General features: G+C 38.8%; 1 protein-coding gene across 3 annotated transcripts in view; it reads left to right on the top strand.

The window, feature by feature from the left end:
* The window catches only part of LOC126094933 (E3 ubiquitin-protein ligase RNF123-like), a 203,476-nt gene that overhangs the window by 2,721 nt on the left and 177,007 nt on the right, over positions 1–23,748 (top strand). The window contains exon 1 of one of the 3 annotated variants that reach the window (XM_049909591.1): positions 5,210–5,314. The exons of the other annotated variants lie outside the window; for them this stretch is intronic. The gene's annotated coding sequence lies outside the window, so the exon portion shown is untranslated. Of the gene's footprint in view, positions 1–5,209; positions 5,315–23,748 lie in introns of those variants that run through there. 3 annotated transcript variants of the gene reach the window in all.

Below are 23,748 nucleotides of genomic sequence, written 5' to 3'. Positions count from 1 at the left end.
AATGTTCCTTTATCCAGTAACTGATTCAGAGGTACTAAATGCTATAAATAAGTTAAAAAATAAAATGTCATGTGGGTGTGATGAGATTCCTGACAAAGTCATTAAGCAAAGTGCAAGAAACATAGCCTCGCATCTCACTGAAATTATAAATGAATCTTTTAAGACAGGGTTGTTTCCATCAAAACTTAAAATGTCTACTATAAAGCCACTTTACAAGAATGGTGATAAATATGATGTTAGTAACTTTAGGCCTTTATCAATGTTGTCAGGTTTCTCAAAAATAATAGAAAGGATAATGTATCAGAGACTATACAAAATTCTTATTAAGAATAGAATATTGGTTAATGCGCAAAATGGTTTCCGTAAAAATAAATCAACTGAAACAGCTATCTTCAATTTTTTGCAACTTGTTCTAAATTCCATAAACAGAAAGGAATTAAATTGTGGATTGTTTTTAGACTTATCAAAGGCCTTTGATGTCATCGACCATAAGTTACTGCTTAGGAAGTTATATGCCTATGGGATACGTGGAGTTGCCCACAAATGGTTTGAATCATATCTGTCAGACAGGTATCAGAAGGTGGAGATAAGCCAGGCAGATAGGACATATTCATCAAGATTCGAGAGAGTTTTGTATGGAGTACCCCAGGGATCTGTATTAGGGCCATTACTGTTTTTAATATTTATCAATGACCTACCAAGTCAACTATCTGAAGCAGAGGCAGTACTGTTCGCTGATGATACAAGTTTGTTTGTTAAAGCAAATAGTGAAGCTGACTTACAGGAAAAAGTCACATTAGCAACAGACGAAGCAGACAGATGGTTTAATGAAAACGGACTCATTGTGAATGCCAAAAAAACAACGTGGATCAACTTCAGACATATTACAAATAAAATAAAAACTAACCTTACAGTAGAACTGGGTAAGTGTAAGATTGAACAAGCATCATACACTAAATTCTTGGGAGTATGGTTTGATGAACACTTAAGATGGGAAAAGCATGTAATATCATTGAACAAAAAATTAAGTCAAACATGTTATATACGTAGAATGCTTAAAAGCTCATGTAATATTAAAACAGTGTTATGTGTTTATTTCTCATTCATGCACAGTTTATTAAGATACGGCCTACAGTTTTGGGGGAACATCAGTCTAACAAAACACTCATTTAGACTACAAAAGAAGGCAGTCAGAATAATAAAAGATATAGGATATAGATTGTGGTCAGAATCCACATCTGCCCCAGGAAATGTCTTACAATTTAAAACCTGGTTCCTAAATCTCTGTCTTACCATTATATAATCTATCTGATACCTACTAGTATCTCCAGGATAGTGGTGGGAATTTAAGGAGATGGGACCTGGATAAACTGAAAGAACCAGAGGTTGTAGAGTTTCAGGGAGAGCATAAGGGAGCAATTGACAGGAATGGGGGAAAGAAATACAGTAGAAGAAGAATGGGTAGCTCTGAGGGATGAAGTAGTGAAGGCAGCAGAGGATCAAGTAGGTAAAAAGACGAGGGCTAATAGAAATCCTTGGGTAACAGAAGAAATATTGAATTTAATTGATGAAAGGAGAAAATACAAAAATGCAGTAAATGAAGCAGGCAAAAAGGAATACAGACGTCTCAAAAATGATATCGACAGGAAGTGCAAAATGGCTAAGCAGGGGTGGCTAGAGGACAAATGTAAGGATGTAGAGGCTTGTCTCACTAGGGGTAAGATAGATACTGCCTACAGGAAAATTAAAGAGACCTTTGGAGAGAAGAGAACCACTTGTATGAATATCAAGAGCTCAGATGGCAACCCAGTTCTAAGCAAAGAAGGGAAGGCAGAAAGGTGGAAGGAGTATATAGAGGGTTTATACAAGGGCGATGTACTTGAGGACAATATTATGGAAATGGAAGAGGATGTCGATGAAGACGAAATGGGAGATAAGATACTGCGTGAAGAGTTTGACAGAGCACTGAAAGACCTGAGTCGAAACAAGGCCCTGGGAGTAGACAACATTCCATTTGAACTACTGATGGCCTCGGGAGAGCCAGTCATGACAAAAGTCTACCATCTGGTGAGCACGATGTATGAGACAGGCGAAATACCCTCAGACTTCAAGAAGAATATAATAATTCCAATCCCAAAGAAAGCAGGTGTTGACAGATGTGAAAATTACCGAACTATCAGTTTAATAAGTCACAGCTGCAAAATACTAATGCGAATTCTTTACAGACGAATGGAAAAACTGGTAGAAGCCGACCTCGGGGAAGATCAATTTGGATTCCGTAGAAATGTTGGAACACTTGAGGCAATACTGACCTTACGACTTATCTTAGAAGAAAGATTAAGGAAAGGCAAACCTACGTTTCTAGCATTTGTAGACTTAGAGAAAGCTTTTGACAATGTTAACTGGAATACTCTCTTTCAAATTCTGAAGGTGGCAGGGGTAAAATACAGGGAGCGAAAGGCTATTTACAGTTTGTACAGAAACCAGATGGCAGTTATAAGAGTCGAGGGGCATGAAAGGGAAGCAGTGGTTCGGAAAGGAGTAAGACAGGGCTGTAGCCTCTCCCCGATGTTATTCAATCTGTATATTGAGCAAGCAGTAAAGGAAACAAAAGAAAAATTCGGAGTAGGTATTAAAATTCATGGAGAAGAAGTAAAAACTTTGAGGTTTGCCGATGACATTGTAATTCTGTCAGAGACAGCAAAGGACTTGGAAGAGCAGTTGAACGGAATGGACAGTGTCTTGAAAGGAGGATATAAGATGAACATCAACAAAAGCAAAACGAGGATAATGGAATGTAGTCAAATTAAGTCGGGTGATGCTGAGGGAATTAGATTAGGAAATGAGACACTTAAAGTAGTAAAGGAGTTTTGCTATTTAGGGAGTAAAATAACCGATGATGGTCGAAGTAGAGAGGATATAAAATGTAGACTGGCAATGGCAAGGAAAGCGTTTCTCAAGAAGAGGAATTTGTTAACATCGAGTATAGATTTAAGTGTCAGGAAGTCGTTTCTGAAAGTATTTGTATGGAGTGTAGCCATGTATGGAAGTGAAACATGGACGATAACTAGTTTGGACAAGAAGAGAATAGAAGCTTTCGAAATGTGGTGCTACAGAAGAATGCTGAAGATAAGGTGGGTAGATCACGTAACTAATGAGGAGGTATTGAATAGGATTGGGGAGAAGAGAAGTTTGTGGCACAACTTGACTAGAAGAAGGGATCGGTTGGTAGGACATGTTTTGAGGCATCAAGGGATCACAAATTTAGCATTGGAGGGCAGTGTGGAGGGTAAAAATCGTAGAGGGAGACCAAGAGATGAATACACTAAGCAGATTCAGAAGGATGTAGGTTGCAGTAGATACTGGGAGATGAAGAAGCTTGCACAGGATAGAGTAGCATGGAGAGCTGCATCAAACCAGTCTCAGGACTGAAGACCACAACAACAACAACATAGGATATATAGACTCTTGTAGGCAAGCTTTCAAAGAATTAAAAATCATGACACTACCATCTTTATACATATAAGAAAGCATATGTTTCTTAAAAGAACACGAGGAATTTTCTACATTAAACAGAGAATTTCACAACTACGAAACAAGGAATAGGAATGATTTCCACAGAGAAATTCATAAAACAGCTATGTATCACAAAAGTGTACTATACCAACCCAAAATCCTCTACAGTGCTCTCCCCAAAGAACTAAAAATAATACCAAAACTGTACATATTTAAAAGAGAATTAAAAAACATGTTATTGAGCAATAGTTTTTACAGTATTGAAGAGTTTATGAATCGTTGACAATAAAAGCGCAGTTAATATTTCCCTGACATAATAAATATGTGTAATTGCTCACATTTAAATACTTGCTGTTTCTATGAAATTGTGAAACGGTGTTAATGTAAGAATGTAAATAATCTTTGATGTGAGAATCACTAGCCCTTTTTTTTCTTTTTTTTTTTTTTTTTTTAACGTTGTTATCCTACTTGTATATTTTTATGTTAATGTTCTAAAAGTTCTATTAAAATTGTAATGTCTAAGTGACAAGTAAATTCAATTACAAATTTTCATGTATATGTATTTTAAATTGTAATGTTTATTGACAAGTCCTATGTCATTTCGATGATGTACTACAAGGTCGCTAATAAATTGAATTGAATTGAACATGCCCAGGAATTTGATACATTCTTACTTCTGGTGTCACTTGGTTTGCTTTGCAAAGAATGTTATTTACAGATACTAACAGAATATCCAGTTTTGTAGGATATGCATAAGACAGTGATGGGCCAGCTGAATGAAGGGATGTAACTTAAACTTCATCAAGAACTTCATCATTTGTTTAAAAATAAGCTATCCATCGTTTTGTGTTGTAGATGGCAGCAGTGTATCCATGAATATCTGTCAAAACCAGTTTTCCAAAGGTTTTGTGACTGTTTCAACAGTAGATTGTGTTGTATCTGAAGAAATCTGTACTTTTTTTTTCTCCTCTTGATGTTATCAGTATAAAGACATGTGACTTCTGTGTTCCTTCGATGGTAACAGATTGGTTGAAGCACTCTCCTAGAAATCTTTCGGTTTCAGTGTACTCCTCTTGTGTTCAAAATTCTGAGTGTACAGATGTAATGTTTTTAACTTCCCAATCAAAAAGTTGTTGTTGATTAAGAATTTGGTTATCATATACCCTCTGCAGACTTGCTTTGTTACTCTTAACAATGCCACCAACACAATTGCAAAGTCCTTTTCTGTGACTATTACTAGTCATTGTTCACTGGCCATGGCTGGACAGATTGAGTCACATCTCGTCCATTATATGTTAAAACCACTGCTAAAACTAAGATAACAGACAAGGAGCATTTCACAACATAGATGTTATAAACAGTACTTTACAGCTCTTTAATGTTTTCGGTTTGTGGCTCCTCATGTCATGGTGTCAAGTTGACCAGCCTACAGTTCCACTTATAGAGAAAAATTTGTTTACAGAATATAGTGGCTGGTGCTTGAGTATGTGCATCAGTCTAGCTCTGAATATCCTCAGGAACAATGTTCAAACATTCAGTGGTAGGTGGTTGAATGTCTTCAGGGCAGCTGTGGGGAAAACTGTCCAATGTCTTACTTAGGTGACAGCTTGGAATATCGATGTCGGCCGTATTTCATGTGTCATAGTTGTGAATCTTTTATCTGTTGCAGAAGGATCCTCGGTTTCCTTTTATACAGACAAGAGAATTGAAAGCATACTGGCTAAATATTCCTATGTCACATTTGCAGTACACATGACATACTTATTCCATAGCTATGGAAGTATGTATGGCTATGGAAGTGAGTCCAGTAACTTTACCTATAGAAAGTAGTTACTTCACTCAGGAGTGTAAGACTCATATGGTTCCTTTCACTGCACTCTTTTTCTGTGTTCACAATTTCGTTCTTGTTACAAGTTTTAGTAATTTGAAAAGTGTTGTTGTTTCTTTTATGTTTTTTATAAATTCTCTCAGTATTTCAAATTTTAGGAATTGCCAGTTAAGTATAGGTGTAATTAATAGTATATTTTTTTGTTATTGGTTCTTACATATTAGTTTTCCCATTTTCTGTTTACTTTATACTTAAGTATCTGACGTAATTTTCAGTTAGTTCAGTATATGTTTGGGCTTTTTATACAGAATGGGAATTAGTGCTGAGTGTCTTGCTTTCTTCTTTATTTATAGTTGCTGTCATCAGACCTCTTTATAGATATTGACAAAGGTTAGTTTTGCTGCTACATCTGTGAATTGAACAAACCACCATTACATGCACCTTTTTCTTATGTGTAACATTTTTTCTAATCAAACACATCTGGTTCCTTTTTAGGCAGAGCTTACCGGTATGCATTTGAAATATTTTTATTGATGATAGCTGTTGTCATTTAGATGTACGTGTAGGTTATTCATTATTTTCAAACACATTCACAGTATCTGAATAAGCCAATTGCCATTGTGTTGGGCTATTAACAATTTTTTTTATAGTAGATGTCATTATTTATTGACAATTTGGATTAGAGGTTGTTGAAGTAACTTGGCACTGTTTGCTGTTCTTTTAGCTCCAGTCTTACCAAAATAACACAGATTATTCCTACAACTTCTAGTTGTTAATATTTTCTTTTCAATTTTGTCTAAATGTGCTGTAGTCAAAATTTGCATAGCTGCTGTCTGGGTTTGCTGAGTCGATAATGTATAGCTTGAATAATTGCTTCTGTTACACTGTTAAAGACATCTGCAAAGTCACTTCATTATCTACAAACTGACCATTGTTCAATATATCTTGCTGTGTTCAGTTCCTGTACACTGCTTGCCATCATAAGAATTACTTTCATTTTGAGATCACTATACTACACTCACTGAAACACTTTTCGGAAGAACCAAGTAATACAAAGATGATGCAGTCTGTCGTAGTTGATGTCATATCTTTTGATTTAAAATTACAGTCTTTGCATTTTGTGAGTGACTTGAATTGTTCTACAGTTATCTGCAGTATATTTATCAGATCACTTATCATTAGATGCAGTAAGTTGAAATCTTATCAGGACTTCATTGTGATAATTTTGTAGTTAAACGCATCTGTCTTGTAGCTGAACATTTTATTCATTTGTTTATTGAGGCAATATTTACCATTATGTAGATATTAAAATAGACTGTGTTACTGGTTTATGAATCTACATATTGTAGAATATACAGTGTTTTCGATTTTAATAGAACTGTTTGTAATTCTTCTCATACTCTTATAGCACTTAGCTGCATATGAGGTGGATTTCCACCACTCTCGAGATATCATCTGCATTCTGTCTCAATTGAAGGAACTCAGAATAGCTACACTAATTAATAACACTGTAATAATATATTTCTCAAACTAATACATTTGAAAAACATTGTAAAACTATGACTGTGTAATTATTTACAAAAATGAGGTAAAATACAATTCAGAATGTGGGGAAGCCAATCTTCATTCATTCATCTTGTTCCATATAGTCCATCAAGAAATATAACCTCCAGGGATGTTATCAATCAAGGTACATATTTAAGTTAACTGTAAACACTAAACTATTACTAGACTGTAATACTGTGCTTATATCAATTAAAAATACCTGGTAAACCAGCAAGAAAGCTGCTTTAAAAAGGGAGGGGGGGGGGAGACTGATTACTCAGAAGTACTGAAAGCTACTGTTTTTCTTCTTTGGTCAACTTAATATTTACATCAGTACAATGTCATTTTTCTAAGAAAACAGTTACCTCCATCAGTCACAGCAGAGGCCTGTTTAAAATACACCTTTATTTGCCAGGCAGCTTTGCAGTGGATGTTGATACATGTCATGCAACTAGCAGGAATTTTCATTATTTGAATGTATATAAATCAGATGATTGTAAGAGTGCTTTGAAGTATGTACGAATTTTGTTTTTAGAGATCCCCAAATTTTTGATTGATGTGTAATGGGAATATTCTGCTGGCCAGTTTCTGAATAATTTGTCTGAAGAGAATGCTTCCTCTCTCAGAAGTCCATGTATAACAAGCATCATGTCATCCACTAAAAAGGACCAAAATGCTTAGTCATTCAGTTATAATAACTGATTAAATTTCACATAGCCTAACCCTGCACATGTGTATTCTCATTACTATCATCATAAGGGAGGGTTACGCATAACAGGACCCTAGCTGTCAAACAGTGGAAACTCCAGGTTGGAATATCAACAATATTAAGAAAAGGATGGACTGCTACCCACCATAAATATGACCCATTGAGTTGCAGAAAGGAACAATGAAAAGACTGTTACATATTATAGCTTTTCAGTCAAAGCCTTCTTCAACAAAGAATGCACGCATTCACACAAGCAAACACATTTCATGAACCCAAGTTAGTAACGTAGCTGATTTTCATGGTATTGTAGTTATTCCCTCCTCAAGCATTACTACAGAAGGAATTGCTGGTGCCCTTACTTTTACAATGTGTTTAATAACAAAGATCCTGCAGATACTGCAGTGCCTGACAAAAAAAGTTAAGCACCCAGAAGATGTGCTCAGATGTCACTCATCAAATAATACAATCCTGAACTAATAATACATCGACAGTTGGTATTTTTTGTGATCTCTCCAGGCATTTGATTGTGTAGATCATGATACTGTCTTAGAAAAACTCAAGTTTTATGGAATTGTTGGCTTTAGACACAGCTGGTTTGAATGGTACTTAACAAACGGAATGCTAAAGGTTGAGTTGAAAAATTCAGAAAATGCCTAAACGGTAGAAAAGTTTAGTGATTGCCGTAAAATCACAAAGGGTGTCCCGCAAGTTTCAATTTTGGGTCCACTCCTATTCCTTGTAAATGTGAATGGCCTTCCACGTAACATTCAGTAAGCAAAATTGGCTGACGATACTAGTTATAGTAAATCCCAGTGGTGAGAGAAAGCAAAAGAAGAGATAGTAAATGATATTTTCCAGAGAAGTATTAAGTGGCTCTGAAAATGCTCTCTCTTAAAATTTTTTAAAAAAGCACACGACATTCAGTTTTTTGCAGAATAGTCATACAACAGTTGATGTAGCCCATGAGCAGGAGTCAGTCAGTAAGGTAGCATGCTCCAAATATTTGGGTGTACGTTTTGATGAAAACTTGAACTGGAAGAAGCATTTTACTGAGCTTCTCAGACAGTTCAATTCAGCTACTTTCGCTCTACTAACTGTTATTCTTGAAAAGAAACGTATCAACCTCCTGAGATATTTTCCATATTTCCACTTGGGAATGCCATACGGAATAATTTTCTGAGGTAACTCATCGCTTACAAAGAAAGTATTAATTGCACAAAAGTGAGCTGTAAGAGTAATATTTGAAATTGTATAGTCAAGTATGTTAAATTTTCATTTTCGTTTCTAAGTATGTTCTTCATTTTTTTTCTTATACATACTGATTGGAGCTTTTTGGACAGTGTCAGAGTATAGAACCTCTCTCTGATTACCAGATTTGGAGGCAGAGCCTATAAGTAAATTATTTTTCTGTCTCTCTTATAGTGTAACTGCAGTCTCAGGCAGCTGAAACTGCAGTGTGGTTGAGTTGCTTGTGTGTATTTGGGGGGGGGGGGGGGGGGAGGTCTATTTTTGATGAAGGCCTTACTGGCCGAAAGCTTTATTTGTGACAGCCTTTTTGTTGTGCCTATCTGCGACTCAGCATATCCACTATATGGTGAGTGGCAACTTTCCTTTTCATAATATTGTTACATGACATGCATGATTTTCCATTGTTTGATTTTTAGCTGTCTCTCTTCATTTCTAGCAGCAAATGCTGTTAAGTAATAAAAGTTCTGGGAAGGATATGTGACACTTCCTCATCAATGGGAAGATGTACCTCAGAGATTTCGTTACCTAATTTGCATAGTTTTCTTTCTCTTCAGAGACTGAAACTTTTCTTTATTTTAGCTGCTTTTCCCAAGAATTTAATTTTATAAGACTTTGAGGCAGCATACTGGTACTCCAGATAAAGCAATGAGAGATACTACTGAGGGAAAAGCCTAGTATACCGATGATCTTGAATGTATGGCATTAAAATCTACTATTTTTTCCCTATTCCATTCTCATATGGATCACAGAACAAATGACTGTTTAAATGCGCACTGTAATTAATTTAATCATGTCATCATGATTCCTATGGGGGACAATACATAGGATGTTGTAGTATATTCCTAGACTCATCATTTGAAGTTGATTATTCAAACTATGTAAGTGGGCTTTCTTGGAATAGTTCATGTATCTTCAAGAGTCTGCCATTTCAGTATCTCTATGACATTTTCCCAAGGGTTATGCAGTATCAGTGTTTTTGTCAACTGCGCATGGCATGTCGCTCACATTTCTGTGGAAGAAGATACATTTAAATGGGCTGGCAGCACACCACAACAAGTCTTGCTCACTCCAGGGCTCATCATCGTCCTGTGGGTGACGCTGCAGATGCCACCGTTTTCACTTTTACTCGGTACATGCTATGTATCCGTTCTAATATCTTTCTAAGACACCACATACGGAGCTATGTTCCCTCCCCACGCCATCTCCCCTACTGGTTTGCTGCCAGATCTCAAAAGATCAGCAGACTATGTACTATCAGATGATGTTGATATGTAGTGATTGAAACTGTTAGCAGCAGATAATATTATGATACAGATAGTTCAATGATTAATATCTGAGAACCAAGAGATCTCAATAATGTATAACATGCTGTATGTTGTACATAGTGTAAATAAATATGTTCATGTTTTATTCCTTTATTAAATGTATGTAGTGTTCTAAGCCACCTCGTATCAACTACAGACACAATGGATCAGACAAACTGTGACAATTTGTGCTGTGTTTCTCTGTGTCTGTTCAGTATCTCATGTTAGTCATATCTGGTACAGATCCCACACATTTGGAGAATATTCTAGGATGGGTCACACGAGTGATTTGTTAGAAACCCAATTTGTAGACTGATTGTAATTTCCTAGTATTCCACTAAAAAACTGAAGCCTGTCACCTGCTTTACATGTAGCTTCAATTTCTATATTGGTAGAGTTGAGTTTCTTGTGGACTGTCAGAGAGACCCCGCCTCCATTTCCCATTAGCCTCACCTTTCCATTTGCACTTTCAATTTTCCCAAAAGTCTCACTGCTGTCAACTTCAGGTTTGAACCAGTTTCCTGTACCTGTGTTATGTGAGCTTCACAGGTTTTTAGTAGCTCTTTAAGTTCTGGCATTTCATTGCAAATGCTTCGGCAGTTAACCACTAGGAATTTAATGCTATATCGACCTGGGGTGAATGGGGCTGAACTGTAGAGGTAGTGAAGTGGTGGGTTGTTTAGGCAGGGGCTAGGAAAACTCCACTTCCAGATAAACATATTTTATTTGGTCTCGAAGTACAATATTGAAGTGCTGTGATGCCCCCAGATATGTCCTCTGCAGGCTCATGGTCTACCTGCATTGCCACAGACTTTGGAAGGTCATGATAGTGGGATGGCCATTTGACTTCATGTCCTACTTTGCTGACACTGTTTACCCCACTCGGCAGTGCGTGCCTGAGTTAACAGTTTTTATAACTGTGACTGGTCTGGTGGAGATGGCTGACAAGACCACTGTCATCTGCTTCCTGGCCCATAGCGTGATAGAGACTTGTGTGGACCTGATGTTGCGGAGGGTGCTGCACGTAACTGTGCTTGAATCGGAAGGTATTTGTAGTGAATAATGACATGCATGTTGTGCTGATACACTGCTTCAAAGCATGTTAAAATCAACACCCTTGTGTCTCAGTCGTGTGGAAATACTCCGGGTGTTGGTTCATAGTTGCATGGTCTTTCTGCAATATCATCATGATGGTGCAGCTTGGCAGAGCAACCTTGTGGTGTATGAACAGGATCACTTGTGAAAGTACATGTCAACACCTCTGCTCTTGCCTCCTTGCTTCACATTAGTGGAGTGGCTTTTCACCCAATAATGCCTAAATTAGTAACGGTGCTACATACCTCCCCTCTGTTGGAAGACCTGGACCCCTTGTCTGAACCCATGACTGGTCTGCAGCTAAAGACTTCAAATACATAGTTACAACATAATTATATATAGTTGTCCTCTTACATTAAGCAACAAATTTCAGAATCCCCGCATTCCCTCTGCGATTCTTAGCCCATCTGCTCGTCCATGCGTACTTATGCTACTGTATAAAACCTCTGGTCTCCTTTGAGCTACCTCATAAGTATAACCCCCTCCAAAACACTAAACTACTACTTACATGAATATCCACTCATCATACTCTTATGGTGTCCTGTGCAGTAACCAACAATGCTCATTTTAACACCACACAGGGGTCCTTGTCTTCTGACTTACAATTTATTAAATACTACAATAAATCTCTCTTATTATTATATCCAGTTTCTTGCACATTGGCCCTGCGCGTAAGGTAGGCAAAGGCTGCACAAAACAGAGTCAGCACCTACACAGTGTTTGTGACTGTGACCCTTATGTTCTTGATCATGTACTGCTGTTCCTCCTGATATTGCTCTTGTGAAACACATCACACTGCGTTTCTGTTAGCCAGTTTAAGGATAGGTAGGTCAGATTTCCCAGTGGAAGGATTTCTAGTTGGTTCTCGGACAGCTTGGTTTCCCTTGTAACAGAGGCTTAAAGGTGAAAGGTCTGCGCAGTTATGTCACAGTGTGTCCCGTTAATGATTATTCCACTCCTGTACAGTTCCAAACATTAAGTTTCCGTGAGCCTACCTTGCTCATAGCACTTCGTTAGTAAAACTTTGGTAATGTTCACAGAATAAATCCAGTGCAGACTCACGTGCCAGAAATAGGGTCATAGCTCCAGGATGTCGCATTGGCAGTCCTGAGCTTCTGCTTTACCTGATTATAGTTGCATCTCACACATGCGGTACCTTTATGCAACACCCGCCTCCTTCTGACAATGTTTGAGTTTGGTTAGTGACATCACCAAGTGAGAATCACTATCTTCTGCAATCAGCAGTAACTTCTTTGTCATTACTTGGACAAACGGCCCCAAGGTTCCCCACATTAACAAGAATGCATGTGTGGTGTAACATTAGAACATGGTTTGCTTGTTGCTAATCAGAAATTGTATTAATACATACAATCATACTAGATCCTTCCAAACCTTAACCGTTGCTATGTTGGTAGAGTTGACTGGTGTGACTCAGCTAAGAGTTTCAGTTCCAGTGGAAATTCCTTCTGCAGTTTCTGCAGACCTCCCAACAGCTGATCCAGCTTCAAAAGAGCTGGCTTCAGCTACCCACGTGGTGACCAATACCCCTTGTTCCAAGCTGGTTAACTGAGTAATGTGCCATTCCATGGTCACCATATTCCTCCTTGTTTACAACACTCATTCTGTCTATCACACCATTCAGTTCCCATATTTCACTGATATCTACAGTCCTAGAAACCGTTTTCAGTGGCCTACACCCTGAGTTTAACCAACCTTGCTTACATCACCATACTGAGCATGGCACTACTTTGACTACATGCCCTTGCAATTGTTCATATGACTGGTGCAACTTACCATATTCATTCCTCATTTTCTTCAGCCCATTTTTTTCTTTCCACCTCCCACTATAACTACATAAACATGTCTTCTAAGTGTTTCACCTTATTATGGACTTCCCAAGTGTTCAGGGTCAGCTTGTGTGCCCAATGATGGCTTGCGAGTGTTACATCCTCTTGCCTTATGAAAAGCACTCTAGTGCCAATGGTAGTACGTACAGTGACCCTGCTCTACTCCTGATAAAGAGATGCAACGCTGCCAAGACAAGTCTCTTGTCTCTGTATGTCCTTCTTTTCAGAGACAGTTGCGGGACCTCTGCTGTTCAGTACAGAATGTCAAATCAAACGTCTTTCAGCTGTCTAATTTCCAAACTGTTATTCTATTGGGCTGCCACTTTTGGTGAAATATTACGCCATCATCAGCAGATGATGTTTGAAGTAATGACGGTATCAAAAATGTGCAGATACCAGTCATTGAATACTAGACCCTATTTTGATCAGAATCGAGGTTGGAATATTCCTCCATGTCGGCCAGGGGGCCTAAATATGGCATAATATATTGCTGAAACTGGTAGCCCAATAAAATAACAGTCTGGAAATCAGAAGGCTGAAAGGTGTTTGATTGGACATTCTGGCAAGAAGAGGAGCCTACTCATTTTCACTTTGAAATGCAGTAGCCTGGAAATAAGGAGCTCCCATCCCCCCCCCCCCCCCCCCCCCCATCTAACTGACACACACAACTGAACACAGAGATATAGCGCTACATATAACATAAACAAAACTCCTCCCTCCCATCCTCACCCCCAACTAATATGCTAATAACTTATGCATATAAAGAAGACATTGCCCAACTTAACTTTCAGCCTTACACAGTCTAACATAAAACACAAACTAGTCTCTCATATGTTCTTGGTCTTAATCCATACGGAATCTCCTGTGCAGGTTGTGCCATCTTCCTACAATTTTACTTTCAGTGGATGATGACAATTGTGTCAATGAATGAGGAGCATGTTGAAACAGCTTTAGATGCCCAACAGGAGCATTGGTTGTAAGAATATGTAATTGAAGCTTGATGTTTAGTGGTGGTGATGTTCCAACAACCTGATATGGCCCCTGATATCAAGTTACAAATTTCTTGGATCTTACATTTCAGAACACAAGGGTTCGATAACATTATCCACTGACCAACCTTACACTGTGGTAATCCTTCCTCATGAGTTCCCAGTCACTCTGGTGCTTGCTTCCAGGACACGCTTACAAATTTCCTTCACTGTTTTAGCATAGTCCTTGACGTACTCCCCGCCATTTCCAACTTATTTTGTCAAACAGTGACAGCTTAAGTTTCCTGTAAGCTACTTCATATGGTGATAATCCTATATCAGAATGGAATTTTGAATTATATGCACTTACATTGGGAGATAGATACACATTACAGTGTCAGTTCACACAATGACTCAACGTCCTTCTGACTGTGCAAAGTACCCTCTCCATCCTACCATTAGCTAGATGTAGTGGACCTGTCCTGAAATTCCTACCATTTGCCCAACTACACAGCTGCTTTAACAAATCTGACACAAAGTGTGACCCTTGACTTGTAATCATAGTTTCTGGCTCTCCAAACCTGAGCACCCAGCTATTGACCAGTGCTTGTGCTATCCGTGCTCCCTGTTGATTGGGAAATGCAACCATTTCCACATATCTAGAAAGATGATCAATAATAGTCAGCACAAATTAATTCCCAGCTGAAGGTCTGTTGAATGGCGTGAACATGTCCAACCCAATCATTGTAAATGGTTCTGTTGCTTCTGGTAACCTCTGCTAAGGCATTAAGTCGTGTCTCATATCTCCATATTGTGTGCATTGTATACAACTGCGTAAATAGTAATCCACATCGTCTCTCCTTGTCTTCCATCAGAATGCTGCTCGTGACAATACACTATCATGTGCTTCTTTCAGCACTTCCTCTTCCAAGCTCTGCTGGCACTGCTACCCACAGCCCAAACCTCATTGCCATACACAGTAATCTGTCACACACAGTGAATTGCAGCTGAGATACAAACTGTTTAAATTCAGCACCAGGATGCTGTGCTGCTTGCAATTGTGCAAGTTCATCCCTCATTGTTTATTGTGCAAGTTCATCCCTCATTGTTTATATCACTGTTACTTTTCAGCTTAAACTATTCATTTGTGTGTGTTTCTTATTAGGCTTGTGCATGACTTCATACTCAAACTTGCCTGATCTCAGTGCCCATCTAGTTAGTTACTTTAAGGGTCGACCACTTTAAGAGCAGCATGGTCTTCCCATACAAAAAACTTCGGAAATATGTGAAACTATATATGTATTATGTTAAGCATCTTCTTTTCTGTAGTGTAATAATTTTTCTCTGCTCTGTTCAATTGCATTCACTACTGGATGTTCCTCTCTGTTTACTACTCGACTGAGAACACACCCTATAGCTTGAAAAACTCTTTCTCATAGCTCAGAAAAATTATTACTGAACTTAATGTCAACACACTTTAACTCCTTGAACATTTCTAGGCATTCCTTTGTTCATTTGAACTTTACACCCTTTTTTAACAGTCATGTAAGTGGTCCTGCTACATCTGCAAATCCTTTTATGAATTTTCTGTAACAATTCTCCCCTTTACTGCTGATGACATGCCCTGAATATGTAATTTCTTCCAATGTAAAGGAATATTTTTCTTGCTTAATGTTAAATTTACTGCTTAAAAATCTCTCGCAAATATTCCATATGCTCTGTCATACTCGTTGTGAAAACAGTTATACCATCTATGTATACCATGCGCTGGCAAGGTTTCAGTCCCCCTTGCATTCCATCCATCAAACTCTGAAATGTTGCGAGAGCATTCTTTAACCTAAATGGCATCCTACAATACTGAAACTGCTGTTTTTGGCTGGTCATCCAGTAATACCTCTCTATTAGGTGGTATCCACTCTTGAGATCTAATGTAGAGAACTGCCCCAAAATGTCAATAGTTTCATTGATGTTTGGGACTGGATATACACTGGTCACAGTTTTGCTCTTAAGATGCCTGTAGTCACAACAGAATCTATATCTTTTAGTCTGATCTGGTGACTTCTTTGTTGTAACCACCATGGCTGCAGTCCGTGGTCTAGTGTTTTCTTCTATTACTTCATCCACCAGCTGTTGATCAGTGAATTATTCTAATACTGGTTGCAAATACTGTGGTATATGCTAGGGTGTACGATATTCTGCCAATCAGTTCCTATACAATACTATGTTATTGGTGTTGCCAGTATTGGCATTCAAGGAAAAGGAAAAAAAATAAAAATAAAAAAAAGAATAAAAAATAAAAAATCTCAAATTCAGACAATAATTTCTCCATTTTAAATTTATCTGCACCTCTAAGATGCTTTAATTTCCATGTGGCGCAATTTTGTTGTCAGTGTACACACTACCCTGGTGCATGTAGACTGAGCACCTAAGCACATCCTGCAGGATTAGCTACCAACATTCCTTTGGTGAGCTCTACTCCACTGGGACCAAAGTTACCTAAATCCATGGGCAATATTTCCCCTACCAATTCCTGTTGAAAGCCTACAACACTTCTCCTTACAAAGCAATGTTTTGTGTCTAGTGCATAATTTTCTTCTCGTGGTTATTCCAAGTCCAAATCATTAATAGGCCATTCTGGTCCTGTATTTACGCAGACCAACTTCCCGATGCCTTGTGGCACAACAACATGTGACTTAGTCCTTAGTGTTATTGATCACAATTCAAATGGTTCACCCCATAAGATTCATGCACCTTGCACCCATACTTAACTGGCGACTATCTTCTCCAGCATGAACATTGCCCCTTTGTCCCTCTCTAAGTTCACTTAAACATTACCGTGCTGCATTAGCAGAAAGTCTGAGCTAAGATCACGCAGTAGCCATCACTTACCCTTGGCATAACTTCTACAGAACCTGAGAATCTACCATTGCTCACTATTCCCATTACACTACATTCCACCTTTTCATCTGTATTAGTTGTATTGAATTTTATCAGGAACTCAGTAAGTGGGCCCGGAGTTCCCTTTTGCATTTAACACCTGCTTATTCATCCCTTGTTTTTCCTTACCATCTCTTCAGTCATGTTGATTTTGTCCAACCACACCATGTCTACCACAGTGCGACATTGCTTCTGCGCATATCCTGCTCTCCCACATCTATAAAATCTCATATTGGTGGTGAATTCTCCTCACTTATTCCGCATTCCAGTTATTATATATTTTCTTCAAACTCCGTGTCTGATCTGACAGCAGAATATAAATTCTTCGGGGTACCTGTTCTCACCCTTCTTGACTTGTCAGGTGGCAAGCCCGTTAAAAATGCATCCAGTGCCCTCTGTTCCACTTCATGGAGTATAACTTTGTTTTGCCTCATCACTCTCCACTAATTCAGAAGTCAGTACATTCATGTTCTGTATTCTGTCTGCAAAATGTTCTACTGACTCATTATGCTACTTCAATAGACTACCCAACTTCTTGTGAAAAACTTCATGCTGTTTTGCTTCTTGTGCCTTTGTAGCAGTCCTTTTTCAATTCATCAAATGTCTGTGCACCTCTTAGTCCCTCTGTATATCTGACACACACTTTGGCTTCCCCTATCAACAGTAACTTTGTCACCTGTAATAACTGATCCCATGACTGCTCCAAATACTAGCTGCAGCTTATCCAAAAAAAGCACTCAGTTGTCAGGCGATGGTCTAGAGAATGATGTGACCAGACTGCCTGTGCTGATCTACGAGTAAAGGAGTTGGTTGCTTGGGTTATTCCAACTCTTCATCCCTAGCTACAAGCCTGTTATGCAAGCCTGTATTATCTGCAATCAATTATGACATTTCATTAACAAATGCTTGAACTGCCTCCTGACTAGCTGACTAGTGGCACACTGTGTTTTATTCTATGACATTGTGGAACCTTAATCTCCAGTACACACTAAGGAACACAAAATACACATGCAACAGGCCATATAACACTCTTACATCTTACCATCACCCGGCTTGACTCTATGCACTGATTAGCTGTATGTCTGTACCAATGACAGTTAATGCAAATGACTGGTACTGACTCAGCACAAGATGCAGAATGCCCTGACAAATTATATTGACCACATCTCACAGGTCATAAATGATACTCCTTTGCATTAGCATGGCACTGCTGAGGATCAGCTGGTTCCCCTGACTGCACGAATGTAATACTCAAATCCCTGTGCATCACTAGCTTAGACTCCATGCCCTCTGTGCGTACAACAGGGAAAACAACCACATAAACCAATAGTTTACTCACTCACCCCACTGTTTAATGAAACTGTGTGCTGTCATTGTGAAGCAATGCTGCATGGGTGTTGACTACATTGGCGCCAGCTGCGAGATGAGGTCCTCCACTGATGCCAAAATACTTCTGACACCACTCTGTAGAGATCCGGGGTGAGTGGGACTAGTATGGTGTACATATGAGGCAGTTGTGGGTTGCGGAGGCGGCGGTGCTGGCCATGGGTGGCTAGGAGAGCTTTGCTGCAAGATATAACGTTTATGTAGTCTTGAGCTACAATGTTGAAGTGCTGTGATGTCCCCAGGTACACCCTCTGCAGGCAGGCGCATGGTCTAATGACAGGGTCACTGCCAATTGAAGGCTGCGGCGGAGGATGATCATTTGACATCCACGTGCTGCTTTGCTGACACTGTTTCCCCTACTAGGCAGGGCATGTCTGAGTGGCCCTGAGTGTGCAATGCCAGTGACAAGAACATCCACTGAATCCTCTTGGCATCCACAGATTCAGAATTAGAACTTGCCATTGTGCAGAGGGATGGCAGCAGTATCGCCGTAGGTGTGAACTGCAGCCCTTCAAGACAGGAATTCAGTTGCCACTATGGAGCCTGAGGGCAGCTCATCCATCTTGTGATTTTAAGTCCACAGGTGTGGATGACTACGGCTACTACTACTACTACTACTACTACTACTACTATTATTACTACTTACATGCTATTCATAGTCAAATGGATGAGTGGTGATTGATCCTGTATTTTGTGCTCTATCCGCAGAAGACGATATTACTTGGGGTACATTTGGTATCTGTAGTACATGACTCTCCGTAGCCATTCCAACACTTTCCTTTGCAGCAGCTTCAAATCATTTGATGGTAGTCAGGGTGAGAATATAAAGTTACATGAATTGCCTTTTACTACAACCAATTGTTGTGTACATTGATCAACTTAGTAGTAGAATGTATGTCAAAACCAATTATATATATAAAAAAGATAATTCTTGCAACTGTACTTTCAAAATGACTTTCTGCAAATACATAACATATTTTTCACGATCTTTTGATAGTGTCATTTTCATTTGGAAAATTTGGGTTGGAATAATGACAGTCCTGTTTCAGATGTAGAAAAACACACACACACACACACACACACACACACACACACACACACACACACACAAGCACAGTCCAATAGCTTAAAGTAGCCAACTCTCCTCTTTCAATATGACTTTCTGCCTGGCAACACCTTCTCTGTATGAGGTGCGACAATAAAGTAATGAGACTGATGAGAAAAAAAAAGTTGCTTACCGTTTTAGCCAAGTTTAGTGTTATCTCCTTCAAAGTAGTTCCCTTCTGATTTGCACACACTTTTTCCAGCACTTCTGCCATTGATGTAATTCATCTTCTGTAATATCGTCCAGGACCCTTGTCACAGCTTTTGGGACATTTTGTGTTTTTTGAAAATGGTGTCCCTTGACCACTGTTTTGACTCTTGGAAATAGAAAAAAGTCACACAGAGCGATATCTGGTGAATAAGGTGGCTGTGGTAGTACTGAAATTTGTTTTGAGGTAAAAAAATGGCTGTACTGACAGAGCAGTATGGGCTGGCGCATTATCATGATGCAGAATCCAATTATCAGCAATGTTGGCACGGACACGAAGAACTCTTTTACGAAGTCTTTCTAAAATTTCTTTGTTGTAATATTATTTAACTGTTTGTCCAGGAGACACCCACTCTTTATGAAAAATTCCCTTGGAATCAAAGAAGCACACAAGCATGCATTTCACTTTTGACTTTGACATGCGAGCTTTTTTTGGTCTGGGTGATCCCTTTGAACACCATTGCGAACTTTGGTGTTTTGTCTCTGGATCATACTGAAAAAACCAACTGTCATCACCAGTGATAATACGGCTCAACAATTCCGGATTGATTTCTATTTACTCTAACAGGTCGGCTGCCACATTTTTCTGTGTTTCTCACTGTTGTGGTGTTAGATTTTTGGGGACCATTTTTGCACAAATCTTTCTCATACCAAGATCTTCAGTTATTATTAGATGAACCGTTTCTCAATTGATGTTCAGTTCTTCTGCAATCATTTTCATGGATAATCTTCCATCAGATTGTATGAGTTGACGCACCCTGGCCAAGTTGACATCCATCCATGAGATTGATGGTCATCAACAGCAGTCTTCATATTCAACATTCGTTCTGCCTTCACTAAACATTTTATGCCAATGAAAAACTTGAGCTTTTGATATAACTTCCTCTTCATAAGCCTTCTGAAGCTTACCGTAAGTTGTCATTGTGTTTTCACCCAATTTAACGCAAAAAGAAATGGCATACCATTGCGCAATATTATGCCATTCCATTTCCGTGACGAGAGACACAAACACGTGTTAACTTATTACAGCACAACTCATGACTGAGCAGTTGCATCAATGTGCCACTTTGCCACTTGGATTAGAAGCAGCTAATAGATCAAGGTCAAAGATATTGTGCCTATGCAAGCTGCAAGGTTGCCGCATCTTGCAAGGAAAATCAGTCTCATTACTTTATTGTTGCACCTCGTATGTTGTGAGCAGCAGTCAGTCTATTTCATATTGTTGCCATACAGCTGAGTGTTCATGATATAAAAATCAACCTCTTTGATGTGAAACAATTTAGACCCCTTCACTGTCATCTTAGCTTTGCCTGTTGATGTCAATTTTCATTATTTGTTAATATGTATGTTATTGGCAAACATTGCAATACTTAGACATTCTTCACAGTTATTGGATGGTCAGTTATTTGAATTGTAGGTTTTACAGTCTCTCCTTCTAGGTTTAGTTTTATTCCTTTGATACAGATTGTCAAATGCCCTCTGATACTTGGTATAAACTAACTGTGCAAGAATTTGTTTGTAATGTTATAACATTTTAGTTTATTAAATAGAATTTTGTTGTTTAATACAATCAAAGACAAGGCCACAGAATGTACCAAGTCGATAAATTTTCTTCTTTAACTGTACCAGAACTTAATTTTTGAGATCATTGCTGTATTCGTCACAGGGCCCTTTATGAAAGCTAAAATGAAAGGCAATCAGATATTTTTGTTTTATAACGAGTTCTGCATCCTTGAAGATCTCTTTGCTTGGGATCTATGGAACAGAGAAAGCACATCTATCAAAGAAGTTTGTTGATCCTGTGCATTTACTTGTTCATGAGATTTGTAGTTAATAATATAGACTCACTCAAAAGGAATGCCATATTCACTCATCGAACACTAGACAAAAAAGCTTTACACTTGAATAACACCTCTTTAGCCAAAGTGCTGAAAAGCGTGCATTATTCTTTAGATGCCATTTTCATTAAACTTCCAGCAGAACTGGAAAATTTTCAGCCATAAACCACAGATTTTCAAATCCAAGTTCAAATGCTTTCTTTAATATTATTCTTTTATTCTACATGATAATGTTGCACCACAACTACATCAGGTGTGATGAACTTCTCCTGCATCACTCAGCAAAATGACGTTGTACCAAGGGAAGCAAGCATCAGCCTGAAGTTCAAGTGGCATTTTACAAGAAGGCATATTACGAATGAAAGAGCACTTATTCAGGAAGCTGATGAAGCAGAAGAAGCTAGCAAGTGCCTCTGAATGGTGAAGCTGGGCAATATTACTGCTCCAGGAGCTAACTATACAAAAAAATCAGAATGAACAAAATCATTGCCTCCCAATGGTGACACTTGGCCGCTATAGCCTGTTGTTCCTTCCAGCGTGGTGCTGCTGTTGGAGAAGTAGTGGCCAATACTCTATCACACCCTCACTCTTGGATGTTCTCAGTTGCTCGCCAATTTTCTCTGTTCACAACCGTATTGGTGTGCGTACTTGGCACTGAACACGACCATCTTCATCAACTGTTCACTTTGAGCTGAAGTCCACTGCAGTGCCAGATGAAGCATCCAGCCATCTTCCATTGATTTTGTCTCCAGTATCTGCAAGCATTTGCTTGAATTGGACACTAAGTAGTCACCTTGTGCATCATTTGGTCACTTGCTGGTTGACTAACTTTTGCTGATGACCACCTCTCTGGTGGGTCACATGTTCGAGCACGGTATGGGCCATCATCATTGTTCATTATCACCCAGTGCAGACATACATCTTCAACTTCAGCTATGCCGAGTATCGTGGCTTAAGCACCATCCTTCCCGGTGTGGTTCACTGTAACCAAGACGCAGGCGGCTGGCTGCCATTAGCTGCACCTGTCACACATTGACAGTGGCATGCAACAGCGTCAGCCTCTAGCGGTTTTGTGGATACTTGTGCCCGTCTCTGCTAACACATGCTTTCTCCTAGGTCAGTAGTTGATGATATCGATGTGCAGTGCATCCGCAGCCAAATACGTCATCGAGGGACAATAACCTCCAGCCCTCTACAATACTGTCTCTGTACCAAAATGAATAAAGGATTATAAAGCTGTTTCACTAATGGTTTGCTGGGCAAGTCCAGTCATCGCCACCTCCACAACCCTTGTATTCACGAGGAAGCGGTGCCTCTTGCTGATCTACGAAAGGATGATTCCTCCACCTCTGCAGAGATCAACTTCCAGCACCAACATTCTGGTGTCAGAAGGGTCCGACACCAACAATAGTTTAGTCTTTCACTGTACCGTGCAGAGAGCTGTGTAGCAGTTATGACATTACCCTACTGTGACCACCGTATAGTGGTGTGACCACCTGAGTCCTTTCCTGTGGCACTTTCTGTGGCATTTGTATTTGTTTAATCTCGAAAACACTGGAGCTGTTGGAGAGGATTGGGTTAAAGCTATCACACTTACAGCAGCTGTTCAGTGTTTACCTTGATTGGCCTGGCTTGAACGCAAGCTATCATCTGATCAACATCTAACATTGTTGCTGTCAGGTGCAGCTCAAAATTATCCAGACACTCTGTGACAATCATTGCCTCACAAAAAAGATCAGTATTATTCTTTATGTAGTTTGCAGCACAGTATTACCCATGTAAACAATGGTGGTATCCCTCAAACCAATTTTAATTCCTGAAAATTGTGCGGCAGCATCCAAATATTGACCTTAAAGATTTATAGTATTTTGAAGTAATTTGAAATGTGTGTATCAAAGTTTGTGAGTAATAATGATTTTGATTTCTTTGTAGTATTTAACCCACTATAATACTTAATACTTACTGTTGGTTAAATGAAGGTGAGGTTAATTCTCTGTTAGTACACATACCCAAATTGTTATTGCAATGACTTATTCTCTTGATTGTGTACTGTTAATAACTTTATGATCACTGAACAATACAAAAAATAATGTTAAAATAATTCACATGAACAGTTTTTGTGTAAAATCTTTCAACTTTTTACAGGTATTTAAATGAGAGTTAAGTTGATTCTCAATCACTATACATGCTCAAAATGCTGTTGTAATACAGAATG

Source organism: Schistocerca cancellata, chromosome 1 (genome assembly GCF_023864275.1).
Source record: "Schistocerca cancellata isolate TAMUIC-IGC-003103 chromosome 1, iqSchCanc2.1, whole genome shotgun sequence".
Taxonomy (NCBI): Eukaryota; Metazoa; Arthropoda; class Insecta; order Orthoptera; family Acrididae; genus Schistocerca; species Schistocerca cancellata.
The sequence above is the reverse complement of the archived record's forward strand: the minus strand, read 5'-3'. Positions and strand labels throughout refer to the sequence as shown.